The sequence below is a fragment of the Atractosteus spatula genome, chromosome 6 (assembly GCF_055471065.1).
Source record: "Atractosteus spatula isolate fAtrSpa1 chromosome 6, fAtrSpa1.hap1, whole genome shotgun sequence".
In the NCBI taxonomy this organism is placed as follows: Eukaryota; Metazoa; Chordata; class Actinopteri; order Semionotiformes; family Lepisosteidae; genus Atractosteus; species Atractosteus spatula.
In genome coordinates, this window is record NC_142711.1 from 5316520 (window position 1) to 5332857 (window position 16338).

General features: G+C 38.9%; 1 long non-coding RNA gene across 1 annotated transcript in view; it reads left to right on the forward strand.

The window, feature by feature from the left end:
• Positions 1–249: 249 nt before the first annotated feature.
• Positions 250–16338, forward strand: part of LOC148831723 (uncharacterized) — a 75757-nt gene continuing 59668 nt past the window's right edge. The window contains exon 1 of the long non-coding RNA XR_016091251.1: positions 250–450. This is a non-coding gene — a long non-coding RNA (uncharacterized LOC148831723). The remainder of the gene's footprint in view (positions 451–16338) is intronic.

Below are 16338 nucleotides of genomic sequence, written 5' to 3' on the forward strand. Positions count from 1 at the left end.
AATCCTTTACCTTCGATTTTCACATTCAAATAAAGTGGCATACATTACATTTTTTGCACGACAGGTGGAGTGCAGTGAAGAGCTAAAGCCCTAATTGTATTTATCGCGGTGAATAATTGGTCAGCGAGTCGCCAGAGTAACACGCAAGAGCACGACACGTCGTCTTCCAGAAGCCAGTATCCGTGCCGGGTCTTCGAGCCGTCTTGTTTTCTTCTGTGTAGTTTCCTCTCATCTTTCGAGACATTTGGTGCTCTGCAGCATCACTCTCAGGTACAGGCAGTAGCGATCGGAATGTGTCTCACCACTGTCCACACTCACTAGACGTTTCCCTACTGTGTAAATACAGCACGTCTCTTAGCAAAGCTTAGCCAAGAGTCGACCCGGACACTTTTTCAGGATTAGCCGCATTCCTGCTGCTCACATGCTCTGTGGTTGACCAAGCTGTTAGAGGTAAGACCATCTCTGTTTCCTACGCTTGTTTTGTTAGGTTATTTTCTCTTCGCGTGTGGTTCGTTCTTTTGCTGCGCAGACTGTACAAGCGGTGACCGACGTCTGGTGCTCCATCAGCTCGTTCATATTTTTGGCTGTTCGGGATCGAATACTTCGCCTCGGATCGTGAAATGTGTAGCGTGCCTTTGTATTCACAGTACATTCGCGTGGTGCAATGCTGGATGAAGGGTTCATACATCACGGCGCACGTCGTGAGCGACAACCGAAACTGGTCTGAGGAAAAACAAAGAAACGTGATGTGCGATACCGTGAACGGCAGAACGGACCGACGAAGATCGTGGTGGTTTTAGTGCAATCGAAACATACAGTACCCAAGTGGTGTCTCGGTCTACCGTAATATAATTTCGGACACCAGCGTGTGATGTGGCTTCTGGAAAATGAATGCAGCCCTCGGACTGACACCTTCGCTTGTGTTGACGTTTCAGTCGGCATCAGTTGCTGATGCCTTTGCAAAGTCTTGATAATTGACAAAGAGAGACGCTGCAATGAAACAACTGTATCATCCAAAGTCAATTATACACAAAGCACTTTTGTTGTCATCAGAATCTTGCAATGATTGCCCGTTTAAAACTGAATAGCCACCCAGTGTGCACTGTGTGAGGTACTGTACACAGGAAGGCTCTAAGCGATTAGTAAATGAATCAGAGGTTTTTTTTTTTCGCTTTAAGGGCTGCATTATTCCGTATGTAACACAAGTTACATTCCCTTTGAGAAGTGAAAGACAGGAACGGAACCCTTCCTACTACCGAGTGCTTAGCGGGGACCCTGGGTGATGGATGGGTTTCAATTTCCACGTCTGCTCGCCAGATATTGAATTAAGCCGAAGCGGAAAGGCATTCCGTATGTACAGTAGCGCTCGGAGCAGGTGTACTGTATGTGCACACAGTATAATTATAAGGCGCTCCCTTTATATGCTCGAATGACTGAGCAGAATGTGCAGATCTCAACAATTAAAGCCCGTATTTGTTTAGCAATCAAAGATGCACGTGCCGGCTTCACGCTCAGCCTCTGCGCGGAACCGCCGCTCGCGGTTTGTGCGCCGCGCGTCAGCCTCGCCAGCTTTATATAATTTGGCCTTTTCCCCCGTTTTATAAGCTACGTAAAGAGATCGTGCCTCCAGCGAACAGGGAATTAATACCACCGTGCAAATTTTCCTTGCCTAAAATATTGTCTTATATTATATTTAGATGATTTAATATAAAAAACTACCCCGACTTATACTGTTTCGAATTGTTGCTGTCCAAGACATACGTTTCTACAAAACAATGGATTAATGTACAATAAGAACTATTCATTTGTTGAGGCTTTCGATGAGGTATAAAACTATATTTTATTAAGTTTGTTTTAAACATTGTTTTTTTTTATGCTGCTGGCTTACTAAACGTTGCCTCTATGGATGAGATACGTTTGGCACTTAACGCTCAAGCAAAAAACAAACAAACTGCTTTCATATATTTAAAACGTATAATCTTAAAATAGCTTGCACTTAAGTACAGGACTAATGTGTTGTTAAAAAAACGTTGTCTGATTTTGCTGCAAATGCCCTTTTTATTTTTTTGCTAAAACGTGCTTTGTGTTTCCTCTTCAAACTAAAAATAGTTACCAGCAACACAGCCCTCTGAACGACGCTGTCACCTGTGCATTAAAAAGCCCTGGGCATTAGGACACGTGAGTCGCATTATCTGTTCCAAAAGTCATAAGCCGTCTTTACCCAATCAAGGGTTGCGATCTGTCCGACTGTCAAGTGAGGGAGGATTTGATATCTGGAATGCAATAATCTTTGCTTAATGGGGAATGAAAAGAAATCCAATTAAAGGACAACATCGGTTCAGGGATAGGGCGGCAGGTTGTAGAATGAGGATCAAAAGGAATGACTAGCAAAAAAAGGAAAATAGAAAATACGGTCTCTCGACTTTAACAGAACTACAGTAGTTTTCATCAACTTCCTCTTGCGCTGTAGCCACGGGTATTTAATGTGAGATAGCGCGACCATTATGATGCCAGAGCCGGTTTACTTCGCCCTACTCTTGAAGGAGCAGAATGTTAAATGGGTGCTCCTTTTCAACTCGGGAGTTTGCAAAGGCTTGAGCGCAAGCTCCTGTCTTGAAAATGTGCACCTTTGACGGCGATCGGTGAATTCATTTGGGGGCCAAGCTGCGGCTAATTGAATCTGCAGAACGCGAATTGTTCCCACTGTAGGGAAGAGCTGCAAATTTCACTTTGAGATCCTGTTTCATTTTAACACCATGTTTTCTTCCGTAACGGCGGACCTCTTTAAAACTTGCAGGCTATTGTCCCAAATACACATCCAATTCCATCAGAGTCAAAAAAGACAACATTGAAAAGGACTACCGGAACACCCCCCTAACTTAATTACTGCTTTAAGAATTTCTGTGGAATACAAGTCAGCTCACAGTCTTTCCTTAGCAATTTCCCCCAAAGCCTAGAAGTCAGGTGGATTTGGATTGCTTTGAATAATCATGGGTGGAGCATGCAGCTTGTGTGTTCTCTTTATTTTTCCTTGGGTTTCCTCTGATTCCTCTGGTTTCTTCCCACAGGCCAAAGATGTTGGCTCTGGTGTGTGTGTGTGTGGGTGTCTACGTGTCTGTGTGTTCCCTGTGATGGACTGGTATCCCATCCAGGTTGTACCCTGCCTTGTGCCCGTTGCCTTTCAGGACAGACTCTGGCTCCTCCGCGATCCTGAATTGGAAAAGTGGTCAGAGAATGGATGATTGAATAATCATGAGCTGTTACTATACTGTACATAGACCAGTCCGGAGATGCCAGTTTGAAATGCATGTCTCAGATGTCTTGGTCAATGCTTTATAATAACTAAAATGATTGCTAGTGTCTGCAGAGAAATGTTTAGGAGAAAATATCACAGTAGCTAATGAACCTTGTTTCAGCCGTCTTGAAGAAGCTACTCTTTACTTTATGATTAAGTATTTATTATAAGATGGTATAGATCGAAACAGGGGTTCCATTGACCTCTTGCAGGGTATGAAGAAGTATTCAGTGAATTGTAAAATACGTATCGCAACACTGCAGATCAAAATATTTTTTAACTGAGTTTATGGAGTACTGTGGAGTAATTTACAACTCATACGCTGTACTCGAATCTCTTCATCACATTGTCAGCTATATTTCATGAAGTGTGAATGCCTTCAATGCTCAAAATCAAAATGGCTATCAAAATACAATATGTACAATATATCAAAACATACTGTATGTATAACACACATCTGGCTTCCTGATAATGGATGGGTTGTAGAAATAATATACTTTAAGCACACAAGAGTGTATTTCATGTCAGAAAGGTATAAAAAAACATTTTGTTAAAGACTGGCAATTTTTTTTCTCTCCCAAGTTAAAACACAACGTGACTGAACTTATTTAAAAAAGACAAATAGTGAAGGTAACCAGTTTTTCTTGTTAAACTTCTACTGATAAGCAAAGTGTTTTATTATCAAACCCTTAGGGCACCTTAAGAAAAGAAACACCTTTAAATATTAAGTAGCTGGACCATTGGCTTACGCACAAGTTCAGTTTTTTTTTTTTTTGGTGCAGCAGTACGAAAAAAGGTTCCAAATAAGAAAAGGCTAACATTTCACCCAGCACAAGATCCCTCTCTACCTTGAACTTAAAGTAGGAAGGCTATTGCACACACATTCTGCTGCATCAAAAGCATTTTGAGGCAATTGAATCCTGGTTCTGCTTTCATCTGTGTGGCGTTCCAAGTTGTCAAGTATGCTAATAGGGTGGGAAGAGATACTCCCCTATATACAGTAGTTGCCTCTTCTATCCCATTTTTCTTTCTTTCCTATATTTGTCAGTAAAACTGGAGGTCAGGGACACTTTGAGTCTTGGTTTAATTTCTTAGTTCAGCTGTGGATTTATTTTCAAGATATGTTTTTACACCCAGGGGAAGTCATTTATGTATTTTGTGCCTTTGTACTTCGAACCGGGTTAAAGCAGTGAATTCGCTCACGTCATGCTGCTGTATCCCAGATGGAATGACTTAGGGTACCATTTATAACTGAAAGAAAAGGACCTCAAGAGACTGTCTATTCAAGAGCTCCAAATGAAAGATTACATTACACGACTGCAGATTTGTGCAAAGGGATTTCACCACTTTATACAAAACGTCTCGCTGCAATTAAACGGTGAGATTTAACCCACCCTATTAAAAAGAAAAACATATCTAATAATTCAAGCCCCTGTTTTAATTTGTTTAGAGGTTGCGTAGTAAGAAATATACACCCTGTCCTGCTTAATTCGGAAAACTAGAATGGATAGGGAAAAAAATGCCCACAGAGGCACATTTCCTTTCTCTGCCCAGAGAGTGTTAATGATGTCAGCATGCTTTTGTTACAGATTTGATTTATGTTGACAAGAGAGTGACAGAACTGAAGAGTGTGTTTAATCAAATTCATTAGTGCTGTGGAAATCCAGTATTTCAAGTGGAGTTCAAACAGTGTCACTGTTTTTTTTTTGCAGGTGAAAGCAGGTCTTGAATATAGTATCTGTAAAATATACACTGCTTGCTTGGCAGTCTAAGGGGTGAAATGTTTTAATTTTAGACTGTAATAATTGTAATAAAAGACTGAAGTACTGAAGCTGAAGTATTATCTAATAGCATTATTTTATGTTTTAATCCAGATATGTTTTACAATGCAATTACACTTGCAAACAGCTGAAGTATTAATTAATGTATATGTCGGTTTCCATGCATAGGAAATGGAATGTTACATTGTGAAGGAAATAGGGAATCCTGCTTTGTTCCCAAGGAACTGGGCTGAGATGGCTGGAGAAGGATACTATGCTTGGGATTATCAAGATTCATAAAGGAAAGGCTTTGCAGTACAAAGGTGGCACCAATGATTTTTTTCTTCATTTCTTTACTTCTCTTTAATGCCTCTGGCTCATTTACCGCACAAACCAACATAATAAACCCCTGTAATGTATCTTCCATTCTTTGAAATATTTACATAGAATGATGCATTTTCATGGGTATGATACTACAATGCCATTTCATTGTGAATATCACATACAGCACATGCTACTGTACAGTATGTATCAGCTTCATTGTGCTTTTATTTTGGGTTTTGTATGTATGAATTCAAATGAAAGGTCAGTGGTTTCCAGTGTGTCCAGGTTTGTCGTTCATTAGGTTTATGATTAATCTTTCAACGTTTGTGAGAAAAGTAAAATCTGCATCTAAGAAGCATTTGGACTGAAATACTGTAGATTAAGAAAGGAGGCAGACATCATAAAGGAACCTAACAATTTTCAGGTGGAGGTTCATATTTGAGTCTGAATCTTTGTCACAGAACCTGCAGCCATATGGCCATACCACTGTCTGTGGGTGAGTGATAAAAGCTCCTGTTCCACAGTTTGCCCATTAACCTAATAAGGATTTTTAGTCTTGTACACTGAGTGACCCTTTGATTACAATCTGATTAACTTGTTAGCGTATTCTGTTTGCAGCGTTCAGTGTGTTTTCCAAATGGCAAAAGGAACTCTATCATTTTCATCAGATGCATAAAACATTTTATAGGCACACACAGCAGATTTTTCAGAAAAAGGCTCTCTGCAAATTCATCACAGAATGGCTGTAGCAAATAGTGTTCTGTGGAAAATTAATGAAGAAAGTAAGAAAAGTTCAATAGCACTTTTATTCTTCACTTTTTTGGATAATAAGTTATGGATCACTAGCCTGAAGCAGTTGGAGAGAACATTATCAAAAAAGCATTTTATTACAAGTGACTTCCTTTTATCTTCCCTGCAATATACTGCTAATCAGATCTCATTCGCTCACATGTGTGGCTTCTCAGTAGTGCTATTTAATGTATGTATTGCATAAATGATTCAGCGATTGTTCCTCTCCTTGACCTAACAGTCTATATATAATTTACTGGGTTTTATAGCAAGAAAGAAAATATGTTCTGTCTGTTTCTGTTTCAAATACCTGTTTACGAGTATTTACGTTTTAGTTTGGAAAAATGCTAAAAAACAGAAGTGGTGGCTTTCTCAAAATAAAACCAAATCCATGTGTTACAATGGAGTTTATCTCTCTAATCACTGAAACCTGTTGTTGTTATTTTGCCTTTACATGAAACATACAAAATGAAGGAAAAAAAATATATTTATTGACATAATTCATATAAAGGGAAAAAGGGCTGGGCTAATTTAAGCAAGAGGTATTCTGAAGAAAACCGTGTTTAGTTTTATATTGATTGTATACTTCTTATATAGATTACAGATTGTCATTTATCAGTTGTACAGTAGTTTATTAGAGATACCCTGGAGAACGTGAAACAACGTTGTTAACTTACTGTAAGTTGAAAATATCGGTCAGTCGGCCATTCTTTTGACATATTTTAATTGAGTGGGGATAAAAACACAGACAGCCATGTTAGCATGGCTGCCTGGCAGCGCTGGGGCAGTGGGGTAAATTCCAAACCTGGGGTGCTGTCTGTGCGGAGTTTCTACGTTCCTCCTGTGTTGTCTTGGGGTTCTTCTGGGTGCTCTGGTTTCCTCCCACAGTCCAAAGACATACTGGTAGGTTAGTACTGTAGGCTTCTGGGAAGATCGACCCTGGGGGGAGTGTGTGTGTCTGTGTCTGTGTGTGCCCTGTGATGGACTAGCTTCCTGTCTGGGGTTTAACCCTCCTTGGTCCGAGAACAGAAAGTGGTTAGAAGTATTGGGAAAGGGGTTAGAGAATGGAAGGGCAGATAAAAGCACATATTTCAAAAAGAAAACAAGTAACATGCAATCTTGTGGTTAAATGGTCTGGTAATATTTGAAAGCAGTGAGGAAGAGAGATGTTAATGTTTCAAAATGCCATTACACCAGTCAATTTCAAGACCAGGCCTTTTGACACTGGTTTATCAGCAGAAATCAACGCTCGACATATCTGTAGCTGGGTCATTATTCATAATGTACTACATTATCCACAGATTATCCCTTTCAAAAAGAGAAGGACCATTATCTATAAATAAACACTAGGCCACTTTCTTGTGCTTCATTAAACGTCCATTGACAACTCCCCTTTTTTCTTGCTGCTCAGGATATTAATGGGATAGCTCAGAGAAATGCAGGAATTAATAAGTCCAGAGTAAATGTTTATTCAGGGCTAATTTTTCATATTAATTGACTGTCCTGATACGATTGTTTCAGAGGTCAACCACTGCAACATCTGTTTCTGAACAGTATGCATTGGCATATTGAAGAAAGAAATAAAGACATGTCTGTAGTTACACATAGCCTGTCTCTGGATTTCACTTATCCTTCTCAATACCAGTTTCGTAGAAGACTGGATCGATATAAAAAATTAGACGTTAATTCTATGCTGAAAAGTAGAAGGAAGAAAACGCAAACTTGGGGTTGTTGAGCCTAAATCAGGTGAAAGTCGAAAGAAAAATCACAATCTTTCAGTTGCTGAGCCTTCTTTCTTCAGCTTTTCAGTGGGAAATTAACCTCTGCTTCTTCCATTGTAACTCACATACTGAATCAATAAAAAAAAAAACAAGCGCAGACTCTCAATTTAATTTAAAATCTGATCACAATTCACATTGTCTTTTCTTAGTTTGTCTCTACATCTGTATGTGTCATTTAAGCCGGCGTCACACTACACGACTTTTCCTAGGATTTTCAGTCGTAGCCTTCATTTACATAATCGTAAAAAAATCACAGCGAATTATAAAGAGTCGCAGCACGCGTTACCGTCAGTTGTGTAGTGTGACACCCCCAGCGACTCAGTCACAGCGCTCTTAACAGCCCCTACGACTCTCTGCGACTCGCTAGGACAAAATCAAGCGAGTCGCAAGCCGTAGGGGTGGGCTCTGCGACAGTCAACAGCCAATGAGCGCTCAGCCGGAAGTACAATGCATACAAATGCGGCCGCAAGGAAAGAAGGAAAGCGAGTGTTTTGGACTGTGCAAATGGAAGGGAGGCTCGCTGAACTATGGGACCAGCACAGACGTCTGTTCGGTGTTTCGTGTTTGTCGTTTCGTGTTTGTTATTGGTTTACTTTCGTGCGGTGCTCCTCCTCTTATTCCGGTGTGCTCCACGTTGATTGGCTGCCAGAATGAGGCGACCTCGCGGTACGTTCGCGGCGCACTGCGAGATTTGGAACCGTGATGAAAAGCCGTGAGGGAGTCGTGTCATTAGTCACCCTCTGCGATTTCCTAGTAGTATATTTGTACACCCTCTAGGACAGAAAAGGCAGCGAGATTCAGCAACTGCAGTCTTTAAATTTGACATGCTCTCCGACCAGAAGTCGTGTCGAGTCCTGTAGTGTGACAAAGGCTTTATCTGCAGGCATGGAGTAGCCATTATACAGTATATTGGATACTGGCCTGAAGTCGAAGCTATAATGAGACACTTTGGTGTGGTGTTATTAGGAAGCCAGTGTTAAAGTTGGCATCCATTGTGCCAATTTCATAGTTTTCCTTTAAAGCGAGCCTAAAAATAACTTTAAATAATATTTAATATTAGCAACCTTGCTATCATCTACTGAAGTAGATGTGCATGACAGGTAGTTTTTTTTAATGTGTTTTAAATATACTGTTTAAAATTCAACAAAGCCTATCAAAGACAGCACCCATTGTAGGCAATTGACCTACCCCTATTCAGCACGATGGATATTCCTGAATTTTAAAACTATGTAGTAGTTATTTTTACCTTTGCTTCATTAATTGTTCATTTCCCAGTTATTGTGGGCCAAAGTCTGGTATTTATGATTTTATAGACATAATTCCCTTTAGCAGCTTTTGTCTGTTAAACAGAGAGTTTACTGTATGAAAAATTGTGCAAGCAATGTGAAAAAGCAAAGCAAACTGGGATTGAACAATATTTGTGGAAGGGAGACTAGAACTTAAAAGAGAGTATAGTACTTAACACTGGAGTTTTCACCAATGTGTTGCAGTGTGTTCCATTCAGCCCTTTCTATGTACCACTTAATCTAAAGTGCTCCTTTTTTAAAACAAAATTATTTAATTTTTAAGAAATTGAAAAAAAAATTAATTAGAAATTTAGTATACAGTACACGTTCAAACCATCAGACCCATGGGAGTAGAGATTGCCTTGCCCTGTCTCTGCCCATCTCAAGTCAACAATTCGAATGTTACAGTTTGTGAGCAATGAGTCCTACTTGTTAATTCTGTAGGTGGATGATGAATCACAGAATAATGCCGAGAATATCGGTTTAGGCCTACTGAAGACGTAAAGTAGGGAACTCATTACATTGTATACAGATTTACTGCTTCAGGGAATGGGTATTTTTAGATGTTAGGCATCTGAGTTAAAGATAAAAAAAGTTATAAGGACAATAAAAAAGGAAAATGTTGGATTACTTGTATGGAAGCGTAAAACAGACAGTTAACATTTGCAGTGTTATGTGCTGGAAGCATAGTATGTTTTCAGAAAGAATTTGTAACTAAATGTCTTTTAAGAGTTACGAAAAAAAGTGGAACTCTCACCCGACACGTCTAAAAACCACCAAAACAGCAAGAAAAAAACATTACCGCTGTCCAAAAGTATATCAGTTTTTTATTAATTATTAGCAAAATTGATCTCGGTTTCAGTGCAGGTTTGCTGGAATAGTGGATCAGGTGCAGAAGAACAGACCAGCACTGAGTTCTCCCTCTCCAGATTCATGAGCAGTGCAGTCAGCTCAACTTCAGTACGTACAGCATCAGCAATGTGAGTCCCTGCACAGTTCCCTCTAACCCTGCTGGGGCTCTTCTGCCAGCACCAGTAGGGAATCTCCTCTGAGCTTTTCGAGAGCTGCCATCTTCCCAAGCAAGCGCACCGGCGTTAGTCTCAGCTATTTATTAAATCCACCGAGAGTTTTGCTATCTGGAACAGGTTGACAGATTTTTAAGATAATTGGGTTTAGAGTGAGACCATTTAATGGATCACACACCATATGAAAGTAGCCTGCTATTTTAAGTTAAAATTATAAATAGCCAAATTAGACATATTGCATGAAGGTGTTAGATAATATTTAGATAAGGTACAAGAAGATGCTGAGTTAACACCATAAGGAGGTGTTATATGTGCTTTTCTTTTCTAGTCAGATAGAAAACAGTTGTTTGTACTGTAAGATGCACCTGGGCCTTATTTTTTTGTTTTAGGGCTCATTTCCTAGGAGACCAAATACTGGAGAAAGTAAAGCTGAGTGACCTTGCAAAAGAAAGTTGATGCTGGTTCAGTCGTTTTCTTTTAATAATTTATGTTGAAAATAACACAAAAATATCTGTTTAAGAGAGAAGGACAGTCCACTTCTTATTTGCATATACATGTTTTTCTTTTTTAGTGTTTTAATAGAAATGGTATAATGTATTATATTTATGTTTTATTTTTTGAATCATTTCCTTGTGACCCTCAGTTTTATAACAGATAATCTGTGTTCTCACTGTGACCACTGTCACCATGTCCTCAAGAACAGCAAAATGAAACTTCTTTTCCCAGCTGGCTGCTGAAAGATAGAAAAATATACAGTAAGCATCTGTTTCTAATGCAATACAATGCATGCACGCAGTGAACTGATAAGTAATGTGACTTTCTACAGATTAGAGTTTTTGGAATGTCTATCCTAGTTGTTTGCTTGCATTGAACTATGATCATAGTTGACCAGTTATGAGCTTCTAACATTCACACCCATATACTGTACAGTAAAGAGGTACAGTTTTGGACTGTGGACTTGTTATTGATCCACACTGATCGGACTGTGACATCTGCCAGCCCGGCTTGTGGACTAGAACGCTGTGGTCAGTGGTCCAACAGTCTCATGCCTTTTAGTGTCCACCCATTTTTGTGCACTATTCTTTTATATGGATGGTCAAGGCACAAGTACAAAGACTGCATACCTTCTGTCTGCACATATCCAAGGGCAGTGTTATACAGTAAGTTAACACTATGGGACAAGGTGTTTGTATTTTTGGCACTATTTGTGGCCTAACTCAAGGCGGCTGCAGTGTAATGCATGTCAGCTGCACGCCCATGCACCTTGTCTCCGCATTCAAACCAATTAAAAAGAAAAGAGTCGAATAGCAAAAAATGTGTTTCATTTGCAATCTTCTGGTTTTATTTCCTGTTTCTATTGTTAATGGTAGTAAAAAGAACAGATCAGAACGTGCTGTGAAATGCAGACCAGAGGGCACATTTGGAATTCGGAAGTGCGTTTGAAACCGAGAGGGTTTCCCAGAGGGTTGTGGGAGTATGGAACAAGCTCCCCAGCCGCTGTGTCGAAACCAATTCAAGAGACAGCTGGATGAGATGCTTGGATACAAATACCTACTAACTACCAAACAGGCCTGATGGACCAAATATCATTCTTTCGTTTGTCACTTTTCTCACTCTTTTGTTCTAGATAACACAATCTCCAGTTTTATTCCATTTGGAAACTGTGATGGTTTTGTCTTTCTGCTTTTTATTGGGGGCACCTTTATGGTTCACTTTTTTGTGATCATGATTTTTTGGTCTCAGCATATGCTTCAGTACTGTAACTACTGAACTACTGTTGCAACGCCATTGAAACTAAAGTTATGAAGTATTAACCCCCCCTATGTTTTGATGCTGATCTCTACTTACATCTTGAGAATCAATGGGGTGCAAAAACAAAACATTTGTAATGGAACTTTATATTCAATAATGATTTACTGTTCTATAGTTTTGGGGAAAAATGCATTCTAACTTTATCCTGTGGTGCACTAGAATAATTAATTTCTCTAGGACCAATGTAAAGATGAATACGGTTCTAGAATGCTTAGAATCCTGACTTGCTCATTTCAATTCATGGGTGTAACTGAGAAACAGGTAAATCTTCTGAGGAGCATCTAAGTAACTAGTAATTAACAATTCGGTGTAATTTTAGACAGTTGTTGAAATTCTCTGATGATTTGAATAGGGATTTTGCAAAACAGCAGACCTGACTCCTCTGGAAACATGCCATATTGAAAGGCATTGAAACAAGTCCCCTAGGTCTTCCCTATGTTGAGAGATGACTATCAGGGAGATAAAAGTGTCAGTAGCGATATCAAAGGAAACTCAAAAGCTGTGGTATTCAGCACACATGTGGTTTTGAAAATCTCAAATGCAGTCTTTTCATTGTAACCTTATAGATATTCTGTCATCTTTAAAATCATTCATTTGCATTTCTCCCAGACTTACACAGTCATAGAGCTATTGATAGATTACCAGCCTGCACTTAATTCTCTTCTCTTTATCATTTGAGACACAAACCTCATGCTAAAGTGGTTGCAACCATACTCCCTACACCTAATAATGTATCAAAACAAAGCCCTTTTGTACAGTGGATACCAGAAAATTTAGGTAATATTTCTACATCTATGAAAAACATGCCCCTTTTTTAAACGTCTCATATACCTGGGCAGTTTTTGTCCTTCAAGAAGAAGTTCTACAGTGCTGGAGATAACTGGCCTGTACAAGATGGCTCCTATTCATGGTGATGTTCCTTCAACAGCTGATGAGACTGTAGAAGTGGCTGAAAGCTTTGTGATAAGCTGTCTTGAAGTCTTGTAATCACCTACTCACAATGTAGCGGGTAATTTCATTACCATATGGCATCTTTCACACAAGTCTCTGTCTGTTTATATCTTGTACTTAAAGTTCTCTTCACTATACAGTATGCAGCCACCTGTACCATTTCCTCCAGTTCTTTGATCTAGGCTTACCTATATCTGACCTGTACTGAACATAAGTAAAGTTGTGGTGACCAGAATTGTCAGTAGCTATACAAAAATCCATATACTGTAGGTATCATTAATGTTAAAGTACAATAATTTATTAATAAAATCAAACTCTTTAAGTTCTCAAGATGTTGATAATAAACACTATGTCTTCACCTTTCAGTCAAATTCAGAATACCTGGTAGAGCTTTGCAATAAATGTGTTTCTCTTTCTGTAATGAAAAGACCAATCTCACGGATTGTTTTTTAAACTATACAATGTTTATCTTTCACAAAGATTCATTCATTCACACTGCACTTGGCATCCTTACTTAACTTGAGTTTTCGGTATTTTTTTTTCCCAGTCTTTTTATTCTGAAAAGAGGATCCTTTCCTGGCTCAGTTCATTGTGTCTTTTTCAGCTTCAGGTTGTCTTGGGATTTGTGGGTATCTTTGGTTGCAATAGTGTCTGTTTACAGTCCACAGTCTGCTCCATTGTTAGTGAACCTTTCATCTCCAGATCTTTCAGCACTTAGGAAAGAGACAAAATTTGGTTATCTCAATCTTCACTGTAAATCTCTTCTCTGCTATTTTGAATGTTTTAATTTGATCTTTGCATTTCATAATAAAACCATGAGATCCTTGGATGAATTAGCTTCTAAGAACAAAATGAGCCAGGGTAGATGAAACCTCTCATTAATAACTTTTCTCATTTTCTAATGTATTTCTTTGGAAATAGAAAATGTTCCTAAGGAATTAGACATTGGCTTTGGTTTTTTGTGATCAATGGTTTCAGTCAACTCAGGATTAATCATTTTACCCCATGTAATGGTCCTTTATAGTTTTATATTATTATAATTCGTTTTGTGCAAAACAAAACTGTGAGCTCTTTTTAAAATTACTTTTCATGGTGATGTTTTATTAGAGTTTATAATTGTATCCGTTGAGCAAAGAACAAACAATCATTTGTCCCTCTGTACTGTAACTAAAAGGCTTCAGAATTAAAGATCATTTATAAACAGTATGTGCTCCAATTGTTGTTTTTCTGGGCAAGGTGACTTACTAAAATATCTGTTCTTTTAATTCTTGGTCACAATGAATCATCCATCTGTCTGTTTTCAATGTGCTTGTCCTAGCGAGGCTCATAGCTTCTGTACATTATGGCCAAAATTACCTAAAATATCATTTACTCCTCATGTATGAAAGTGACATCATAGCATAGAAACAAATGTGCATGCCCCTGTCAAAGAACAGTAAAGCCTCTGTATTGCTTGAAGTGTGCTTGAATGGTGAATTCGGGACCTAATACCTAATGGGGAAAATAAGGTTCCGTGGCTCGTGAAACAAGCATTTCCATAGGAATATTTTTTGTATTCTTATTTCAGAAACAGGGTTAGTAATTATTGGTATTACGTATTTTTAATGAAAATGAGTCCTGGAAACTTAAAAAGTATTGTTTCCCTACTTCAAATCAATGTGTGTACAAACAAACAAATGAAATCACTGTTACATAGATTGCAGTTCATTGATGGAAACCAAAGGGTCTTCAGGGCTAGAGCCATTCACTGTTCATAAATTCCCCATCTGAACTGCCAGAACCTCTAAGCCTACTACAGGAGGGGTCCAGTCGGTGTAATCCCAGCGTGAGGACAAATTACAAAACACTAACTGCAAGATTGTAAATAACCTTGTGTTTTCTGGACTTGTACAGTAGAGGGGGGACTCATTAACAGAAGCTGATTTAAGATGGATTGAATTTTAGGTCGAGGCTTATACCAGATTTCATCTATCTAAATTTATCTAAATTTATTTTTTAAATATCTGAGTGCTGTAAAAACAATATTTCCTAATATAAAATGGTCTGTTCCATTTCAAAAGTTGACTGGGAAGGGAGAGTTATTCACACGTCTTTCGCGTTGGAGTAACACATTTTTGCAGTGCATTACCATAGGTGTGTCTTCTTAGTGGATTGATTTTGTGTGGCTCACTTATCATGAGCATTTTCATTATATGTGCCAAAGTGACTGGTGCGATAGAACCTGCCTAAGGCTGCTGAGATTCAGCTCAGGCTGCAGAGCAAAAAAGATAAGGAGACTTTTTCTACTCATGGTATCTTACTACATCACACAGTTTGTAGTCAGACCACAAGCAGTGCAGAGCCACCAAAAGCAATTTCTTATAATCATAAATCCATACCATCCAACCTTGATTTTAAACTGCGCAGCACTTAGCACGTCAGTGAGGGCACTTTCTGAATTCAAGCGGAGAAGGAATATATTTGAGAGTAACGATTGAAGCAGTGTGTTAATGTCACTGATGGTGCGTTGGCAAAATGGCTAAATAGCGTGACACCTTGGTGGTCTGTTCTCTATTCTCTAGCTAGCAGCGCATTTTATATTTTCTGCCAAGTGAAAGTATGAACATGGTTGATTAATAAATGATAGGCTACTCTGAAATTCTTTCTAATTTGCTGGGCATAGAAGCATTGGGGATGCATTTTGAGGTAGTCTTTGATGTCTGAGGCTCACATTTCTATAGCAACAGGAAGTGCTTATTTAGCTAGGAGGGTCATCTGTTATTGTGATGCAGCTTTTCTTATTATCCAGGCTAGACAACATGGATCCTGCATCACTGGATTGTGATCTTTATTTGGCTAACGGTAAGATGCTTAATCTCCAGAGATTGCAGGAGAGAAGTGTAAAAGACAACGGCTATCCATATCGTTTTTGACATCTGTTTAATGGGCAATTGTGTAAAAAATAGGATGTGAGTGATCTGAGCGCTGTCTCTCTGTAACCAGCACAGATTCATTCCAGGAAAAACTAGAAGAAAGTGAGGGGCTGCTTTGAAATGATTTGGGTACAGTAAAATTGGGTGGGCTCTTAGGGTACCCTGATGTAAGAAGAGTGGATATATAATGCTGGGAGATGCAAGATGACAAAAGTCTGAGACTAGTTCCTATAACAGACTATAACATTGGTTTTCACTTTAAATGCATTTCCGCAATTCTCTGTTATTTTTGCCTGCTTTAAGGCACAAGTAGTTTTTCACTTGACTGATTTATTAAAAAAGAAATTAGAATTGCATAGGCTTAACGGGAGGATCGGTGGAATTTTTCCGATTTTTTCCAGCG